Genomic DNA, 21,282 nt, shown 5'->3' on the forward strand with positions numbered 1-21,282 from the left:
TCCTCAGCTCTGGTACCTGTCTCACTGCCCCCTGCTGCACTCATCAGGGTGGCCTCTGGCTCAGGCCCAGGGTCTGCACCGGCCATGCTGGCTGCACCACCACCAGCAGGTGCAGAGGCTGAGGCCTGTGAGGTGCCTTCATCACCCGCCCCAAAGGGACATGAACGCCTCAAGTGCCCCACTTGTCCGCACCCAAAACATTTCATTGTGTCAGAGGTTGCAAACACTTCATATTCAAAATCATCGATTTTAAACTTAAAAGCTACATTCAGGTCATCAATCCCGTTATTTAAAATCATGAAGATCAGCCGTCTGAAGCAGACCACATGCTTCAGTAAGGGAGATTTACAGCCCAACAGAATCTTCCTCATTTGGGACACAAACTGACCAAAGCGAGCTAACTCTGCAGTTAGCAGCTCATCTTTAATGAAGGGTGGGACATTGGACAGTGTGATCTCCTTAGCAGGTCGTACGAGGGGCACTACAGGCGTGAATGTTCCTTGGATCACCACGCCATTCTGGACCATGGTGTTCGCTTTCTCAATGCTATCCAGAAAGACCACCACAGCACTGTTCATCCTGGAGGCAGACACAATGCTGCCATACCCGACAACCTCCCCCACAGCCAGGCTGCACTCCTCCACCTAGCACCTCGCCCCCGGGGCGATCCTAATGCCGTGCCGGCGGGAAAGTTGGTCAAACCGAACTTTCTCCGTCGCTGCCATGGCGACCGGCAAAACGTTACGGTCGCTGCACGCGCGCAACTCGCGCTAACAAAAGCTAAACCCCTTCTCTATCAATAAAACACCTTCACCAGTAAATAACCAGTAAAGATAGAACAGATAGAAAAGGGAGAAACTCACTCACCCGGCAAACAGTCTGACACGCTCACTCACGCACCCCGCACTCTGTCTGCTCACGCGACAGAGAGAGAGAGACACACAGAGAGAGAGAGAGAGAGACAGAGAGAGAGACAAAGAGACGTTCAGACTTTTAACAACACTTTATTGTAACCACATCTCACTAAGGTGTGTAAAAGTCACATCAGGCCATTTCCGCCTTCAAACTAGCACATAAAAACAAACAGTTTGCTTAATATATAAATAAATAAAGGAATAAATACATAAAAGCAAACTTCAGTTTTCAGTTATTAAAATCAGGTGCAAAGCAAAGTTCGTTGTCTAAAAGCGAGCACACCGCCTCCCCACAGCACCACACCACTTTAAAAGTCTCCAGGTCAGACATGCACTTATAATATTTAAAATCAATTAGAACCCTTGATTTGACCAGTCTAGAGAAGGTTCTCACTACGTCGGAGTCAGCTGCCTGTGCCACACGGTTTTTCCAACTCATGTACACTGCCAGTTTGGCCTGACCAAGAATAAAATTAATCAACTGGCACTTGAACCTTTTTCTCTGGACATATTTAAAACCAAGGATAAAAGTATGAGCTGTAAAAATCACATTAAGAGACATAAACAGAGTTTTTAAAATGTCAAAAAGGGGACGTAGCTTAAAACAGTGCATAAAAGCGTGAAACACCGCTTCCCTCTTAAAACAAAAAGGACATTCAGGAGTGACCTCTGGATTTAAAACAGAAATAAAAGAGTTAACAGAAACAATGCCATGTAAAATCCTCCACTGCAGATCTGCCACTTTTTTGGTTAACGGTGGTTTATACAGTGCTCTCCATTGTGGCTTTACCTTGTCAGCGAGACCCAGAGCATCTCGCCACAGCGTATCAGCTCTGTTCTCCAGTCTCTTTCTGTTAAAAACCTTCACACAAGCTGTGTAAAGCAGCTTGCCAGAGACTGAGCTCAGGTCCATGCTCAGCTCCTCTTTACGGTCCAGGATGGGGCCCTGACAGTCCTGCAGGTCAGGAGTGATGGTAATCTTGGGGAAGGGGTCATCCTCATCTGAGCTGAGCACTCCTGCACCATAGTCCTTTATCAGTGCACGTTCCTCAGAGGACAGCACTCCCAAGCGCACCGCCAGGTCCTCCGCACAGTCCAGACCAGGTCCTGCAACTTCCACCAGCTGACGGAGGGTAAAGATGTTGGAGGAAACCAGAACCCTGACCAGTGCAGGGGATGTTTTGCTTGATATGTCCAAGCGAGACCCATAAAGAACAGGTTCCTCCAGAAGCCAGTGTAAAGAGGTGCTGCTTAGTCCAAACATGCTGAAAAACTCCAAATTCTAAAAAGTCCACGATAAAACATAGGCAGGTCAGCGATGTCCAGCGCCTTAGAACTCATAAAAAATAGAGCTCTGTCCAGACCCATACTTCCAACAGTATGTAAAATCCTGCATGCCACTTCTCTCCATATCAAGTCCTTAGGGCCACTCAGGAGTCTCTGAATGAACTGGAGGCGAAAGGCAGCAGTCCTGCTGGCTAAGTGAACCAGCCCTTGTCCTCCTACTTCTTTGGGTAGATAGAGGACGGCCTGTGGTAACCAGTGCAATCTGTCCCAAAAAAAGTCCACTAGTAGTGCCTGTAGGTCAGCAAGAAGATTTGGTGGGAGATCTACACAAGCCAATTTGTGCCATAAAAAGGAAGCTACAAGGTTATTGACAATGAGAACCCGTCCCCTATAAGACAGCTGAGGCACAAGCCAAGTCCGCCTGCTCAGACGTCCCTTCACTTTCTCAATGGTGCCCTCCCAGTTTTACTTTGCACACTCACTGTCCCCCAAATATACTCCAAGATACTTAAACCCACCCATCCTCAATGACAATCCAGGCAGTGTAGGTTCCCCACCAGTCCATTCCCCCACTAAAACAGCTTCACTTTTACTCCAGTTCACTTTAGCAGATGATAAAATCCTAAAATCATTTAAAACATCCACTAAAATGTCCACATCTCTTTGTGAGCTGATTAAAACCACTAGGTCGTCCGCATAGGCCGAAACACAGACAGGTGTGCTACAGTTTGGTATCTCAAGGCCAGAGAGCTTCTGTCTCAGCTGGCACAGCAGAGGCTCAATTGATAACGAGTACAACATGCCAGAGAGAGCACAACCCTGTCTGATGCCTCTGTGGACTTTAAAAGGAGCACATACACCACCGTTAACCTTGAGTACACTCTCAATGTCACTGTACAGAACCTTGATCATAGCTATAAAACCTGGGCTGAACCCAAAGTTCTCCAGAACTTTCCACAAATATGTATGCTCAACCCGGTCAAAAGCCTTTTCCTGGTCTAAGAAAATAAGACCAGTCCTCAAGCCCAATAACCTGGAGACGTCCAAAACATCCCGAATTAAATAAATATTATCAAAAATAGACCTACCAGGCACACAGTACGTCTGGTCAAGATGTACCACCAGCTCCATCACCTTCCCAAGTCTTGAGGCTAACGCTTTAGAGAGCAACTTGCAGTCTGTGCACAGCAATGCCACAGGGCGCCAGTTCTTCAGCACCGTCAGGTCTCCTTTTTTTGGCAGCAAGGTCAGGACAGCTCTCCTGCAGCTCAGAGGAAGTTTTCCTTCCTGTACACTGACCTGGAGCACTTCGAGCACATCCTGACCCAATATAGGCCAAAATGCCTTGTAAAATTCCACCAGGAGACCATCAATCCCTGGTGCCCGGCCGTTTTCCATACCCTGAAGGGCCTCATACAATTCTCCCAAGGAGAGCTCAGCATCAAGCAGGGTGGCAGACTGCTGCATGATTCTGGCCTGCAGTGGGAAGAACCTCTCCTCCACCTCCTTGGAACAGGCCTGCTCGCTCTCAAACAGCTTAGAGAAAAAGCTGACTGTCTGCTGGCGAATTTCAGAAGGCTCAAAAACGAGATCCCCCGATTCAGACCGCACAGCATGCATAAACCTTTTCTGTCCATTTTTGCGCTCTAGACCAAAGAAGAACTTTGAAGGAGCATCCATTTCCGTCACATTCTGGAAACGTGAACAGACCAGCGCCCCCTGTGCTGTAATGCCCAGCAGGTCAGCTAACACAGCTTTTTTTCTTTTAAGAGTTTAATATGCTCTTGATCTCCTGTGGCCTCCCCCAAACACTGGAGCGCCACTATTTCAATCTCCAGCGCTTTTAGAGATCTGTTTATGTCCCTAGTGACATTGAAAGTGTACTGTTGGCAAAACACTTTAATTTGTGCCTTAGCTACGTCCCACCACTGTTGTAATAAATTAAAAGATGTTTTCTGTGACTTAAAAACATCCCAAAAACAGTAAAAGACTCCTTAAAATTAGCGTCATCTGAAAGTGCAGTATTAAAATGCCAGTATGCACTCTGAGGCTTAACGTTACGTTTTCTAACAGTACACTGAACCATACAATGATCAGAGAAACCAACAGGAGAAATAAAACACTATGTAAAACAGACAAATGATGTCTAAAACTGTAAAACCGATCAAGTCTGGCCAATGAGAGGGCATTATCCCTACAGTGCGTCCATGTGTACTGTCTTTGGTTACCATGTAAAGTCCTCCATATGTCACACAGGTCATGAGCCTCTAAGAGTTCACACAGACGCCAGCAGGAAGCAGTGTGTGGTTCTAGGTGGTTCCTATCCAGGTTATCTGCTGCACAGTTAAAATCCCCACCCAGAACTAAAAAGTCAGTAAAATCACAGTTGGAGATAAGAGAACTCAGCCTGTCTAAGAAGACCATCCTCTCCACTGCTACAGTGGGAGCACAGACACAGATAAAAACAAAGGTTTCATTCTCATAACAGGCTTGTACTCTTAGCAGCCTCCCAGGTAAAATCTCATCAACTGTGTACGAGTGAGGAATAAAATTATTCAAAAATAAAACATCAACTCCACCACTAACAGTGGAGTTATGACTTAAAATGACCAGCCCTTCCCACTCTTTAGCCCAATCTACAGCGTTATCACCATCACTGTGTGTCTCCTGGAGAAAGAACACATCAGCGCGCTTCTGTTTCGCCAGCTCATAAAACATCGCCCTCTTCCCGCTGTCTCTCACCCCATTTATATTCAGAGTAGCGATCCTAATATCACTCATTAAAATAATAAAAGGGCATAAAACTGTGATGGTGAGGGCCAGTCCGAAACAGGGACCAAACACACTAAACATCCTCATCAGGACCCGCTTTATGTAGTTTAGTCAGTATCTTTTTTAGTCTAAAAATTTCCAGTGCAGTAAAAGACCCCTCCCTCCTGAAGTGTTTAACATCGTGTATGAACTGCCGAGGGTCCGTAAAGTGCTTTTCCACCTGCACACCTCTATACCCTTTAGTCACACTGAGCAGTGCCCCCCTCCATACTGCCCAGTTCCTCCACAGCCGGTTCCAGCACAGCAGGAGCAGATGAGGGAGACCCCTCCAAGGCCCGTTCAGCCCCTGCAGGTTCCTCAGCCGCAGACTCCCACACAGTCGGTTCACCCCCCTCAGGCTCCAGGTTAGCCAGTGGGTCCGCCGCAGCCAAACCCGCAGCAGCCGCAGGGGGAATGACTACCGCAGGCCCAGCAGCAACAGGCCCCGGCCGCTCCGGCTCAGCCCTCACTGGAGCATCAGTGTTCCCGTCCGCCTTTACAGGACAAGCACGAACAAGATGTCCCGCTTGCCCACACCAGAAACACTTCATAGTAGTTTCAGAAGAAACAAACAGCATATTCAAAACCATCTACATTGAACCAAGTCCAACTCCTCACCTTCCTTCAGAACCATGAACACAAGCCTCCTGAAGGACACCAGGTGCTTAATCAAGGCGCTCTTACAGCCGAGGGGGATCTTCCTAATGGGAGAAACAAGTTTCCCATACCGGGACAGTTCACGAGCAATAAGCTCGTCCTTAATGAAGGGGGGCACGTTAGACAGGATGATCTTTTTAGAGGGGGTGCTGAGGGGCAAGACCGGAGTCAGCTGACCGTTAATAACGACCCCACTCTGAACCAGATTGTTAGCGAGTTCTACCGTTTTCAGAAACAGCACAACAGCGCTGTTCATACGGGAGGCAGAGACGATGTTGGAGTGGCCCACTGCGTTCCCTGCAGCCAGGCAGCTCCTCCACACTCACCCTGCACACCACCTTCACCCCGTGCCTACGAGTCAGGCTCTCATACACGCTGCTCGGAGACGCCATACCCCCGGCGAACACACCGGCAGCAGACTCTCCACCCGCAACTGCAGCTCACACACTCACACTCACACAAACAACCTCAGAAACACAACGAAACTCACAAACTATCAGAAAGAAAAACGTTTTGGCACAACGCCGACTACTCGCACTCACGCTCACCACGCTCCGCTCACTCCACCGCTCACACCCGCGCATGCGCAGAGAGAGAGAGCGAGACAGAGAGACAGTGAGAGAGACACAGAGAGAGAGAGACAGTGAGAGAGAGAGACACAGAGAAAGAGAGACAGAGAGAGAGAGACAGTGAGATAATAATTTATCACAATAATTTGTTTGTAAGCTGTTCCAACAATAGAATCATCTGCCTCACTTAAAACTATTATAAAAACTATGAATACAGTGATACATTATATTCAGTTTCACTGCACTAAATGACCAAGTTGGTCAGTTATGTTTAAACACTGATAATATCTACTCAGAAAAGCTCAGAAAGCTCAGAAAAGCATACTGTGACACTGTAAACCTCCAAGTGCAGGTGTGTGTGTGTGTGTGTGTGTGTGTTTGTGTGTATGAGTGTGTGTGTTCTGTGTGTGTGTGTGTGTGTGTCCACATTCTTTGGCTCCAGTTCAGCTTGTAACCAGAAACCAAACTGGTTTAACTGATCAAAGTTCCACAAACGAATATTTTCCAATTTGGTAAGTGGTGCTCTGTGGTCAGTAGTTCTATCAGTGGTGCTGTGTGGTCATTAGTTCAATCAGCAGTCCTGTGTGGTCAGTAGTTAGATAAGTGGTGATGTGTGGTCAGTAGTTTGATCTGCAGTGCTGTGTGGTCAGTAGTTAGATAAGTGGTGCTGTGTGGTGAGTAGTTTGATCAGCAGTCCTGTGTGGTCAGTAGTTCTATCAGTAGTGCTGTGGTCAGTAGTTTGATCTGCAGTGCTGTGTGGTCAGTAGTTTGATCAGCAGTGCTGTGTGGTCAGTAGTTCTATCAGTGGTGCTGTGGTCAGTAGTTAGATAAGTGCTGTGTGGTCAGTAGTTTGATCTGCAGTGCTGTGTGGTCAGTAGTTTGAACTGCAGTGGTGCTGTGGTCAGTAGTTCTATCAGTGGTGCTGTGGTCAGTAGTTAGATAAGTGGTGCTGTGTGGTCAGTAGTTAGATAAGTGGTGCTGTGTGGTCAGTAGTTAGATAAGTGGTGCTGTGTGGTCAGTAGTTAGATAAGTGGTGCTGTGTGGTCAGTAGTTTGATCTGCAGTGCTGTGTGGTCAGTAGTTTGAACTGCAGTGCTGTGTGGTCAGTAGTTTCATCTGCAGTGCTGTGTGGTCAGTAGTTCTATCAGTGGTGCTGTGTAGTGAGTAGTTAGATAAGTGGTGCTGTGTGGTCAGTAGTTCTATCAGTGGTGCTGTGGTCAGTAGTTAGATAAGTGGTGATGTGTGGTTTCCACTACAGAATCATGTCTGTTTTTAATCCAGTGCCACAGCTGTCAATCAACCACCAGGTGTTTTTTTAGCATTACACAACTTTACCAGCCTTTTGTCGCCCCGCCCCAATTTTTTTGGAACGTGTTGTTGGCATCAAATTTTAAATTGGCAAATATATATAAAAAAACAAACATTTCTCAGTTTCTACATTTGATATGTTGTCTTTGTACTATTTTCATTAAATATAGGGTTTAAATGATTTGCACATCATTGCATTGTATTTTGCACAGCGTCCAACTTTTTTGAAATGGGGTTGTAGATAATTACAAACAGACCACTATCAGAATATCTCTGACATATGACGAGAGGCACTTTAACCAGCTCGTCGACCCTGTCTGTCTATTTGCACACAGCATCCAAAACATTAAGCCAGTTTCTTATTGTCTAGTTCTTCAGATGTTATGTGTGACACCATTTAAGGTGGACTGAAAACTCTGAATAAGAAGCTGAACAGGAAGCCAGTTTCCACCTCACTCATACCTTTTGGCTCAAGAACAGTGAGTTTGAGAAGAGTTTGTTAGCTGATACCAAACGTGGTGAACTAAATTAATCAGACTTGATGTTAGAAAAACTTTTTTTTTGTTAAAACAATAGAAGTACAGTAAGTTTGAATATAAAAATATGAACATATCCTGATCTTGTATGTGCTCTAGCTGTGAAGCGTCCAATCTGCTGTGCAGCACAAAACAACTGAGGTCTGTGACAAGCTATAGCCTATTGTTTGATCCAGTGCCATAGGTAGACATACATTTTTGGGTAGGCCTGTGAAAAAGTGGGTTGGCCAACAAAGTACATGCAATTTCCAAATGCGCTAATGTCCCATCAGCCTACAGCCTATTCCAGCCATGCAGTCATCACCCTACCTAATCCATCATTACTGCTGTATGGTAATTCAAAACAATAGCAATTAACCAGAATACAGGATTCATATAGACACAATCAACACTGCAGCACCCTTCACTATAAAGCCTATGTCTGCTCATCACAGCCATGTTTGCCCAATGAAGACGACATTACTGAGGTAAAATCAGACAGCTGAGACGTCCACAGATGAGAAAAAAACAAAACAGTAAACGTTAAAACCTAAACTTAATCACTGTAGGCTAAAGCGTACTGCCACAGCAGGAATGAAGAATATTTATGATCCATTCATGTCTTACCTTAATGCACTGAAGTAACGTTAGATGTTTACTTTCACATTTTCACAAAGCCCATGTTAGACTTTGTAGTAATATAACATTATAAGTACAAAATTTTCAGAAAACTGATTATTTATGTATAAAGTACAAATTGTTAGGATGGAATCTCACGTTTAAACATCCACAGTTCCATCTTTTTACCCGACTGGAGCTTCAAATTCAAACACTGACATGCTGAACAAACTGAAGGCTTGAGACAATGGTGGATAGCAAACGTTGCTGTGCATTGAATGGAGGGCTTAGAAGAGAAGGCGGAGTTTGGGGGAGAGTGTAATGATTTGATGGGGCATAATACAGACAGCTCTCACAGAAAACAAATCAAATTTCCCCAAGACCTGTGATCAATCTGGGCAGGTGCAGGTAGTGGAAGGGAAATAAATAACTAAATTAAATAAATAAATAGAAAACAAACAAAAAAAAAAACAGCCAATTAAAGGCCCTGAATTACTCTGGGCCCTGGACTTCAGTCCCTGCTTCAAGTTGCATGTGCACATCATCCCTTTCAGAACAAAACCTTGTACCTCTATTTTTGTGGTTTTTTAAGATTTTACAGAATTTGAAAACGCCAGCTGTTCCTTAGAATGTGTTAAATTTCATAATGAATTGGTGAATAGAAATGCTACAGAATTACTTGGAAATGCTATTCTGTTAACTTCCATTCAAAGTTAAGTAGATTTTTTTTCTTCATCTGTAAACAATTTCACTAAACACTGATTATCAGAATTTAAAGATTTTTTTTGCTGCCTCCAACTCCAGTGAGTGCTGTGAGGCTTTAACTGTATTGTACGGAGACAGTCATAAACAGATAAATGTATTTAAAGGAGTGCAAAATAAAACAGCCTTGAATAAATACAGAATGCAGATCTGTAGGCTAAAGAAAAAATATACACAGTGCAAAGAAACATACTGTGAAACATTACATAAAAAACCTACAGAAAGTAGTAATCAGAACTAGAAAACAGCAGAATCAACTTCCTATATAGACATTGGCAAATGATCACAACTGAACTGAAAACTTCATCTCTCTAACCTCAGTTCAGTTTGAGAGTCTGTTTCATACTGAAAGTTAAAAACAAACAGTAAATCAGTAATAATGTCCATTAAAGCTGAGAGCAGAGTTACCTGATTCTGAGGTCAGTGTTCAGAGTCTTTAAAGCTGAGAGCAGAGTTACCTGATTCTGAGGTCAGTGTTCAGAGTCTTTAAAGCCGAGAGCAGAGTTACCTGATTCTGAGGTCAGTGTTCAGAGTCTTTCAGAGTCTTCAGGTAGAAAAGTTCAGCTCCGTCTTTATCAGGATCTCCAGTCCTACAGCAGAGACACTCATCAGCTCATATATGATAATACGATCTGTAGTTTCTCACAGTCGACCAGTTTATTATATCACACTCCTGAACACACTCAGCTCCTCTACTGGACTTTAGACTGAATGATAAACTAGCTGTAACTTCCTTTTCCTCAGAAAGAGAAAACCAGTTGGAGCACATTCAATCACATTAGAGTGTATCTGATATCAAAGCTTAACAAGACTGGGCAAGCAGAGTTTTGAAGGATCAACATCAGCTACACTGCATTTGTCACACAAGTGTCTATTACAGTGGATTTGTTCACATACTAAACTTTATGTACTGGGTGGTGAATTCCCGAGGTCTAAGTAATGTACATTACATTTACTCTTGTTGCTGTACTTGAGTACAGTTTTCCCTGTAACAGTACTTTTTTGAGTAGAATTAAATCATAGTATTTTCACGCTTACTTGAGTTAATATTTAATGATATACTTTTACTTCGATATTTTAATTTTTAAATTTTTAATTTAATTTTTATCGAAGTTCTGGAGAAGGACAGAGGAGAACTGAACAAGCACACACGAGGAACAGATGCGTCCAAACGGTCATCTGTGTTTATTTAACATGAAATAAAGAAAACAGTGTTATTATCAGCGGCCGAACACGAAACCTGCTGAGATCCGCTCTCACAGCTCGACTCAAGCCTGAGGCAGCGTTAGCCGAGCTAGCTGATCCGAGCTAAACAGGTACCGAGTTTCTGGTTTTCTTCTTTCTTTTATGATGATTCTGTTTATTAAACTTCAATTCCGCTGTGTATATTTTATTACAGTGTCTGTCCCGTTTATAAAGCCTAGTTTAGTGGCTGTGTTGGACATAAACAGTCGTGTTTGGCTGAGATGCGAGAAATCTAGTCTAATACAGGTTCTTCATAAACTCTAGGCATTGTTGCGCTGTCATTGTTTGAGCTGACTGGCCTGATCTGATCAGACTGCAGTAGAGTATGAAGTTTGTGTGCTGTACACAGACCAATCAGAGATCACCTCATATTAATAACGAGCCCTCAGAGACATCAGAGCATCACTCAGACTCAGTTTAAACAGTGAACCATATTATTCAGACCATCGTTCAGTCTGACTGTAAAAAACGGTACAGTTACAGTTTGTTCAGTCAGTTTATCACAGAACTCTGGCCAAATCTTCTTCCTCTCTCTTTTTATTTCTCTCTTTCTCTCTCTGTCTTCCTCTCTCTCTCTCTCTCTCTCTCGCTTTGTCTTCCTCTCTCTACCTCTCTCTCTGTCTCTCTCTCTCTCTCTCTCCTGGTGTTTGTCTTTAACTGTGAGAGTCTGTGTAGCTGTTTAACTGTCTAATGCAGTCATAATGTCTGATTCTGTATGAACTGATCAGCATGATTAGTGAAATATATTACAGTAAAATCAAAGCTGGTTAAATTACTGATGTTGCTGCTGATTTTAATGGTGTAAATGTTCTGAACAGATATCAGTGAAAATACACAGTTTGAAGGCTGTGAATGTGTTTACTGTTTGTAGAGGTTCACATCTGTTAACGTAAGCTAGAGTCCAGGGAGCTGATGGGCAGCAGGACTCTCACTAAAATCTACTGTAATTCTGACTCTTAATCAGTTTATTTCTTCTTAAAGAACTTAATTAAACAGCAAAATCCTCTGCTCAGTCTTTCAGGGACTCTGAAATACTTTACTGGAAACAGATCAACTAGGACGTCTTATATAATCATCTAACCATAAAGCACTTGCAGTTTAATGTAAACCTTGTTCCTTAATCAGTTCACAGACAGGTGTGTAACTAGCAAAACTGTGATCAGTCTCAGGTCTCAGAACTTTTTTTCTCACATAATAATGTTTTGTTTTAGTGGTTTTCTGTACGTATTATTTCCGATAATGTAGCCGAGTCAGCTCAGAAATATTTTCAGGTTGTGACAGCAGAAATACAAAAAAGTAACTCAGTACTCAAGTAGTTTTTCAATAAACTACTTATTTACTCTTACTTGAGTAATTTTATTTACTAATACTTTTACTTGTATTTGAGTAAATTATCACTACAGTAACAGTACTTGTACTTAGGTAGGGATATCCAGTACTTTTTAAACCCCTGTCAAATTCATATTTTAGCCCACCAGCCTGTAGTTACCTGTCAAGTTTTATCATTACACTATTAACTATCATACTTATATGACTGCTACCGCTAATAATAATGATAAGTAGAACGTTCTAAGGGTTCAAGTACAAAAAATTAGACTGTTAACAGTTTAATTATACGGGACTCTTATTCTGATAGCAGGTGCTTTCAATGGTCAGTCATCATCCAGAACTGACAAAGGAGTTTCCTGACTGATCTGTGTTCTTTAATGATTTGTCTGATAATTCATATTATTATTATTCTTATTATTATTATTATTATTATTATGACATGGTGTGCCTACTGCTATGTCTTTAAAGAATCCATAAAGACAGATTTAGTAGCTGGGGCTAAGTTAAAATAATAAGATGTTATTAACATGCTAACAATTTGTCAGACTCTGAGATAATTTCTGCTATTAAACATCCGTCATAGAGCTGCTCAGAATCAGAGGCAAGCAAAATGTACATTTTCTCTTGAGTATAAAAATAAAAGCAAACACAACTAATTCTCTCTAGCATACATGCTAGTAGTGCTAGCTTTAAAGCTTTTAAACCAGCTAATGTTCCACTGGTGAATAAATGTAACTTCATAAAGCAGTAATTCTGGTTGGTGTAGTGTAGCTGGTAATACAATGGACCAGTCAAGTGGTACAAAAATGCAGTCAGAATAATCTGGGGGTCGGGATGATTCAGGAGGAATAAGGTGATTCTTCTAAAATTCCATAAGAGAAGCATTAGACAAAAAGAGACACTACTGGCCCCATTTAACACCACATAACACCATTTTATATACATATACACAACACCTCATAAACACCTTTACAATGCGATAAGCACTTATTACACATTAGGCGAACAGTGAAAAATGGAATTGGGTAGAATGTGTTTATTTAGCTGTTCAGACTTGGAATAGAAATTTGACACATTATCATTTTGAAATACTGTGATAATTTAAGAAACTACTGTACATCCTATTACTGTTATACTGCCCAACTCACAAGCACTAGCTTGTTATCAGTCACATCTTAAGCTAAAAATAGCCTCCCACAGAACTGTGGCTAAGAACGAGCTGCTGCTTGTGTGTTTGTGTTGATATCAGACTATCGTTCTTGAGCTTCATTTCAGGTTCTGTAACTGTAGTAACTGTATTCTGTGACAGTTACAGTATAAAGACAGTGTTCAGATCACAGTTTCATTGTATTAAAATGACATTAAAATCACAGATATGCAAACTAGTCTGTACAAATTTACCACTTTCAATCATAAACATGCCACTCAATGCGTCACTGACTATCTGACTATCTGTTAATCTGACTTTTACAAGCGTTAAATGAAACCTCTGAGGCTGAAATGCTAATTGAAATTATGTCTCCTGAGCAGTAAAGTTGGTCTCATTTTAGGGTTTATTATTATTTATTATTTATCTTAGTTTTTGAATGATGGGTGCAGAAACATCAGTGTGTGTAATTTATCATTGTTTTTAACTAAAACAGTCAGTTTCCACTTAGTCTTTGTGAGAAATCAGTGCCTTTTAAAGTGCTGAACTGAGGAACCACCTACAAATTACACTGCTTGGTTTCTGAACTTTTTCAGTGATTAGTATTCAGAGTTTGTATGTCTGAACTTAAACAGATCACACTGTACATATTTGTCATCTTTATGTTTGGATTTCCACATTTGGCCATTTCACTAAATGTGAGATCAGTGACCGTCTGAGTGAAACACAGTTTCAGTTTGTGTTCCTGCTGTGATTCTACATCACACACTTAGTACAGAAAAGTACAAGATAAAACATTCATTTCATTTTTTCATTCCAAACTACACAGGACTTCTTTATTTACCTGCTTAACTCCAGTAAAATATTTCATGATATTTTCAAATGGATATATGAAATTATACAGTATACTGAATACACTTTTATAGTAACTCTTCCAACTCTATACCATGTGTTAGAGTGTCGTTATAACCAGTGAAAAATCTCAAGTGAAATGATTATAATATATGTTACGATATTGCATGAAATCTGTTGTAGTTCATTCTGTCATTAATTTATGTAATGTTAATCGCTTACACTGAGGCAGCAGTACAATCATGATCATCACTTGACCACAAACATATATCAGTTATTAAAAACATGATGTCGGTCAGTGTTATTAATAATAATAATAGTAATAAACTGCACAGATTGTCCTTTTACGCTGCAGGGTTTACTGATAAAGCTGATAATGTTCAACTCAGTTTAACCATCAAAACCAGAGCACACTTTAATCAAACTCCATAATGAAGAACTGAGTCCATACAGTGACCATTACACTCATACATTCATAAACAGGTTCATTTCCTACCTTTATATTTCTGGACACTGTGTGATGTTAAACAGGCCGTTTCTCCTCTGGAGTGAATGTAATGTTGTCTTTTTTGTTCAGAGAGATGATGAAGTCACAGTGGGTGAAGTTCACTGAGCAGCATCACTAAAACAGGTTCAGTCTAAATCTCAGTGATGCTGTGAAGAAGAAAACACTCTGCAGGTCATTTGACCTACAGTCTCACTGAGACACATAGACTGCAGTGTTTTCTTTATGACAAGCTAAAGTTTAACAGGATGAAATCAGCTGGAAAAGCTTCATAGTGAAAGTATCTGATCTCAGAAATCTGATCAGCAGTAGCTCAGATTATGAACTGTCTAAGTTACGATTATTAAATAAAAAAATAGTAATGGGTTACGATGCTTTTAACTTTATGATGCTGTTAAGATAATTATGAACTCATAAGGACACAGTAACACCTTATTCATGATAAAACATAAAGAAATTACTTATTCATTTGGTAAGGACAGTATAGGGCAGTATAAACCTGTGTTTCACATTTTGGTCAGAGGTTTTAATATGGAACTTCAGATACAGAACAAACTGGTGTGTAAATCTGGAATTTTATATCTCATAAACAGCCAAACATCTTCAGCTGAAAGTCAAACACTGTGCATTCACCAGTGTAACATTAGCTGACTAAGCTTTAAAGCTAACGCTATTAGCATGTATGCTGGAGAGAATTAGCTGTGTTTGCTCTTATTTTTATACTCTCAAATGTAATACTTTGTTGTTTCCCACGGCTGTTTACAGTTTTTATTTTTAGTAAGTTGGCTTATGAGCTCCTCTGTATGTAGACTGTATGCCTAAGGCTACTGAGTATGGAAGCATCAACATTAAAATACAAATTTGAACATTGACATTTCATTTATATAGAGATTCAGACACTTTATAAATAGATTTGTTTACATTAAAATTGAACTGCATATTTAAGCTTTGTGTTATTTTACAATAATGGTGTCTAAATGATACATTTACACTCTGTAATAATGCATCTGAAATCACATTATCAAAGAGAAGACCGAGCTAGAAAGCTGACAAAACTCAAATCTAAGAAGGGGAACAGAATCTTCTCACCTACGGCTCTCTTTCTGTGGCAAAATGATTTTTTTTAAAAATCAATTTGACTGCATTTCCATTTTCACAGACATTGACCTGTCAATCATGCATCAGGGCGGGACCATCAGCATCAGTGGAAAAGACTTCATCTAAACATGGCGGCTGAAGAGTTTTAGTTTATACCTTTGCTGGAAACAGATACTGCACATATTTATTATTCCTCATATCTCAATACTCTTCTTTCTACATTACACACATATAGGTGTGTGTATGTGTTTGGGAGTGTGCGTGTGTGTGAGAGACGAGAGAGAGAGAGAGAGAGAGAGGTGAAGAGAAAGAGAGGACAAAAGGATGCAACACTATGAATGTTTAGCATGTTGTTACCACTAGAGGGCGACACTGGATCATGTATGAAGAAACACTGAAACGAAACTGAAAGTAATGTTAAGCTGTGGCGGTTAAAGAAGGAGAGAAGCTGCAGATTTCAGGGCTCTGGACTTCACTCTGAGTTTGTTAGGTTCGGCTGCACTACTGTTTTTTAGGTTAATCTGATTGAACTCAGTGTTACACAGGATGTATCAGTGCTGTAGAGGTGCACTGCAAAAGAACATCTTCTCAAGTGAAATGATCTTAAATGTAGTCGATACATCCAATATTTCCCATTTAGAGATGATTGTGCACTGATTATAAGATTATCTATCTTATTTCTAGAATTCTTTTCTAATCTACTGATTTTATTAAGTAAAAATACCTCACATTTCTTAAAACAAGCAAAATCAACTGCCAGTATAATGAGATCATTTTACTTAATAAAATGATTTAAAAGGAGTGAAAAAAATATCTAGATAATGTAAATAATCTTAAATTAAGCTACAACAATCTCAACAGGAGAAATAAGAGATTTAATGACCAGATTTAAGATCATTTTACTTGATAAGACTCCGTTTATTGCAGTGTGTTTGAACAGGTGTTGATCCTGTTCACTTGATAAGACTAAGACTAAAGCTGGTCTAAAAGTCCTGTGTAAATAACATGATCTGTACAGTCAGTATAACTATGAAACATTTCATTATTTTACATAACCCAGCAAACACATAACACTGTCACAATGTTGTCAAAACTTTCTTACAACTTTGTTACAACATTGTCAAAAGGTGGCGCTGTTTACGTCGTCTGAACATTGTCACAACTTCATTATTCAAGGTTGCCAGATGGTATTATAACTACCTTTTGGCAACTTAGTGAAATCCCACTGAGTTCCGTTCACAGCGTCATCCCTATTCAGACAGGATTAAATGTCCATGGGGTCCTGCGGTGATTTTCCCCTTTCAGAGTTTCTCCTCTGTGATTTTATTTCTGTCTGAATCTGCCCCGTCTGTGTTTCTCCTCCTCCTCTGAGAAAATTACAGCCTGAATTACCTGCTGATTTTCAGTGGACTCAGCGCTGCTCTGATCATTTTAGCCCCGTCTGTGTTTTTCCAGGCAGGCGTCGCCTCACGTTGGAGAAAAAGGCCTCTGAGAGCGCGTATCCACCAGAGATCCTCCTCTAGATTCTAACAGAGAGCAGTACAGTGAATCAGTGCTGAGTAACGGTTACATTTTGTTGTTTAACATTGATGATGGAAAAATAACAGATCTATGTGGTAAATGACAGTGGTACCATAGAAAAAAAGCATCTGAAAAGGATAAGAATAAACTTTATGTAGCTTTTTGTTTTGTTTAAAACTGGTTTTATATTCATGAATGTAAACAGCTAAAGACTAAATGTTATGTAATTTAAAATATAAATAAAAAGAGAACTTAAATATGAATTATGAGAAAAAAGAGAAGATTAGAATAGTATATTATAATATCTTCATCTGTTTTTCTCTTAATTTATATTTATAGTTTTCCTTTTTTATGTCATTGTATGTTCTTTTGTGTTGGTGGCTTTATTGTACAAATTATTAAACAATCTTGACGCTGTTCATCGACCACATCTGTTTGAAAACCTTTTTTAATTGTGTTTAGGGAGCTACTTTGTGTTTTACTGCCATATAGCAGCATCATGGGAACTGTAGTCTGCAGTCTTACAGTGTGAGTAAACCAGTAAACTAAGATTCCACTTTCTTTATCCAGGCTTGAACAAAAACTGCTTCTTTTATTTAAGATACACAACCTGGTGAGAACTGCACAGCTTTAAACTGTGTTTTAACAGCTGTGAGCTGAGATAAAAAAAACTGAGGGCTGTCGACATCAAAACATTAACGCTCACGATTAATCTGGAAACCTCAACGCGTTCAGTTTTTATTTAACGCAAATTGATCATATTACCAAGTTTGACCCCCAGCTTTATCCCGTAATTCCCACATGGATTTACTGGAAGATGCAAACACAGATCACATGATGACTGAGGAGGCCTCCCCTGGTGTGCTGAATGGCACGTTTCGTTCTAAGAAGCTTCCAGATGGAGGTTTAGATAAAACTAAAGTTGTGTGCACAAACTGCAGTGATGAGCTTTCTTTCCACCGAAGCACAGCAAGTCTGAACTGCCATCTTCGAGCAAAGCACATCTCTGGTGATGTTTGCAGAGATGCTAGCACTGAAACAGCTTCTAGCCATGTTGGTCAGACTACACTGGCAGAGTGCAACCAGAGCAAGTCCACCAACAAAGCAACAACGAAGATAACCAATGCAACCGCTAAATGGACCACCATGGACTGCAGGCCCATCAACATTGTTGAAGACCAGGTGCTTCAAGGCTTTATCCAGATCACCACAGGTGACCCATCATACAAGCTACCTTCAAAGGGGAACCACTGTCACAAGTGAAGCACGAGCTGCATGTATTGCACTGACTGGAGACCCCTGGACATCAATAAGCAACCATAACTACCTCAATGTAACAGCACAACTAATCGATGACAGATGGCAACTGCACTCGTTCAGTTTAGGTGTGGTGAAAACAGAGAAAAGGCTATTGGAACAGACAGCAGTCACAGTTTGATCACAGCAGCCAGGAATCTACCAATCGAGCATATATGTGCACTGTGCGGCGCACATTATACACAGTGGGTCTCCATGACAGCGGGTTTGTCGATGCTTTAGCCAAGTGCTGTAAAAGACATTTCAAACACAGTCAGAATCAGAGATTTACACCCACAACACCGAAGACTTTTCACCGACAAGAGCATCACTTACTGCCAGTGGAACAGGACCTGCTTCACGGGTCAAACTCTACCTTTAAAAGGTGAGCAGTAACGAGTGACTATCTCCTAACTATTACTACCTCCTAACTATTACTACTACTACTATTAATATTAGTAGAATAATAATTTTGTAGGTAGTTTGACCAGAGCAGGATGGGTCCCCCCATGTGAGCCTTGGTTCCTCCCAAGGTTTCTTCCTCAGCTCTGAGGGAGTTTTTCCTTGCCACTGTCACCCCTGGCTTGCTCACCTGGAGGATTTACATTTCATGTTGAAACTTTGTTCTAAACGGATTTCTGTAAAGCTGCTTTATGACAACATCAGTTGTAAAAAGCGCTATACAAATAAATTTGATTCGATTTGATTTGATTTGACTATTTAGTTTGACTTGAGCTCAAAGCACTTTTCTAGCTAACGCTAATGCTAAAGTCACTGGCATGACATCTGGGATTTTATGTTTCTGTAATGTTGAATGTAAAGTAGTGGCAAGTTTGGAAAAAACACTGGGGACTTTTCCTAAGACAGTGTTTCTGGGAATTTCTTTGCTCTGGGATTTATTTTGCTCATGCTTTGTAGATTTTTTCTTTTTTTGGTTTCTGCCTCTCCCAGCGTGGAACCGTTGTTTCAAATATTGGGAACTGTCTTGCTCCTAGTCATTGACTCCTGGAACAAGTTTGCAGTGTGTAAGATTTCTTTCCCTGTGAAGTTAATCTTTTTTAGTTTATCGTTTTACACACCTCAAAGATGGGGGGGGTGTATTAGTGATAAATTAGACTAGTTTTAAATTTTGATACACTGCTTTAAATTTTCAAATTTTCAATGAACTTTTTGTTTATATGTTTTTTCTACTGTCCAGCTCAGAACCACCATGGAGGATCAGCAGAAGCACCTACCACAGTCATAAAGTCCCATATGACTATATGACTAAATGACATATAACATGATTGAACAATGTTGGTGTCACAATGCTGTTTTCTAACTTAGACAGTGAGTATCAGATGTGTACACATTGCTGTGCTCCACCTTACGTTACCAAAAATTCTCTCATAAAATTGTTTAGGAAATCACACAACCAGCTAGTCATAGTGGCAGAGTTGGCAACACCACACCATGTCATATTTTCACTGAACTCAGTTAAGCAGTCAAATTCACATGACATAAACGTTCTGCTTTCGGTTTTACAGATGGATATTACAGGAAGTGCTGGGATATGTGTGACACAGTGAGCTGGTTCATGTTTGCCAGATTATCTATCTTAACTCTGAATTCCTCCTCAGTTCATGTAACGCATTAGCAGGTGAAGTGATGGCAGAACAACACGTCCACATCTGAGGTTCACTTTGTAAAAGACGTCCCTAAATGGCCTCTGAAGTGGAATATGTGTGATATGAAAGATGTCATATGCTGTCAGATGATGTTCAGTAATAAAGTTTTACCAAATCATCTTCTGAGTCTTGATTATGTTGCTGTGCAACAAAAATAATATTAACCAATCATATCATGTTTCCCCTCCCCCTCCCCCCACCCTCACCTATTGTTGAGACAAATTCTCAGCTAGAGATCCTGAGTTCAACTCACGTCACGGTAAAGAATGAAAATGGGTTATATTTTCTGACTCTCACTGACTTTAATACTAATCTCCCACTGCCAGGGCTGTGAGGGTCACGGTTCTCCTACCAAATTCAGGTACTATGAAAATACAGTCATGGGAGGATGTTATAAAGTTCCTTCTAGCTCATCTTACAGCAGCAGTTCTCAATCAGTCCTCGCAGTTTGACAGTTCAGTTACTGTTGTTCTATTCCTGTGTTGGGTTTGGACAGAGTAGAAATGTAGACGGTCTGGAGGGACCAGCTGAGTCAGTCCTCACAGAGAAAACAAACACTTTCAGTAGCAAAATTACATCCTCACTGTTCTGTCATTCACTCAGCAGTAGTTTAACTGTGGATCTATGAATTCTGAGGTTTAAATGCAGCAGTCAGTTCCAAGGAATCACAGACAACTGTGCATTAAAATACATGTGACTGTCAAAATAAGAATGAGTTCACCTGATAAACCAGGCTATCACATTATCTCATGATCAGCCTGAACGAAAATACTAATCATAATGGCTTATTAGCCATTTAAAAGTAGGTTATTGAGCTCAAATATAAGATTCTTAAATTAAAATATAGTGAAGCACATTATATATTAATTAACTCTAGTACTGTATTATGTTATATTGTATTATATCAAATATGAATTATGAAATAAACAGTTCTGGATCTAAAATTGATGCTGTTTCATTTAATTCTGCATTAATATGGCATAAAAACTGTTATGTTGTCTGGTAATCATAGACTTTAACCAATTATGCTGAAAAACCTTTAACAAAACATGAATTAATCTGTTGAACGCTGGTGTTTTTTAACATATCCTATTTTGTAGCTGCAGTAAAGCTGTGCACTGCAGTGGTGTTTCCACAGTTAAACACTGCTTGTCAGTCACCACACAAAGCAGACGTCTCCTG

The 21,282-nt window shown here is 40.6% G+C and overlaps 1 protein-coding gene across 4 annotated transcripts in view; it reads right to left on the reverse strand.

Moving 5' to 3' along the window:
- LOC118802147 (butyrophilin-like protein 9) overlaps positions 1–10,281 on the reverse strand; it is a 72,943-nt gene extending 62,662 nt beyond the window's left edge. Inside the window, exon 1 of one of the 4 annotated variants that reach the window (XM_036562622.1) lies at positions 9,949–10,281. The gene's annotated coding sequence lies outside the window, so the exon portion shown is untranslated. The remainder of the gene's footprint in view (positions 1–9,948) is intronic. The other 3 variants (XM_036562621.1, XM_036562620.1, XM_036562619.1) reach the window with 3 other exon arrangements.
- Positions 10,282–21,282: the final 11,001 nt, after the last annotated feature.

This window comes from Colossoma macropomum, unplaced genomic scaffold (genome assembly GCF_904425465.1).
Source record: "Colossoma macropomum unplaced genomic scaffold, Colossoma_macropomum, whole genome shotgun sequence".
Lineage (NCBI taxonomy): Eukaryota > Metazoa > Chordata > Actinopteri > Characiformes > Serrasalmidae > Colossoma > Colossoma macropomum.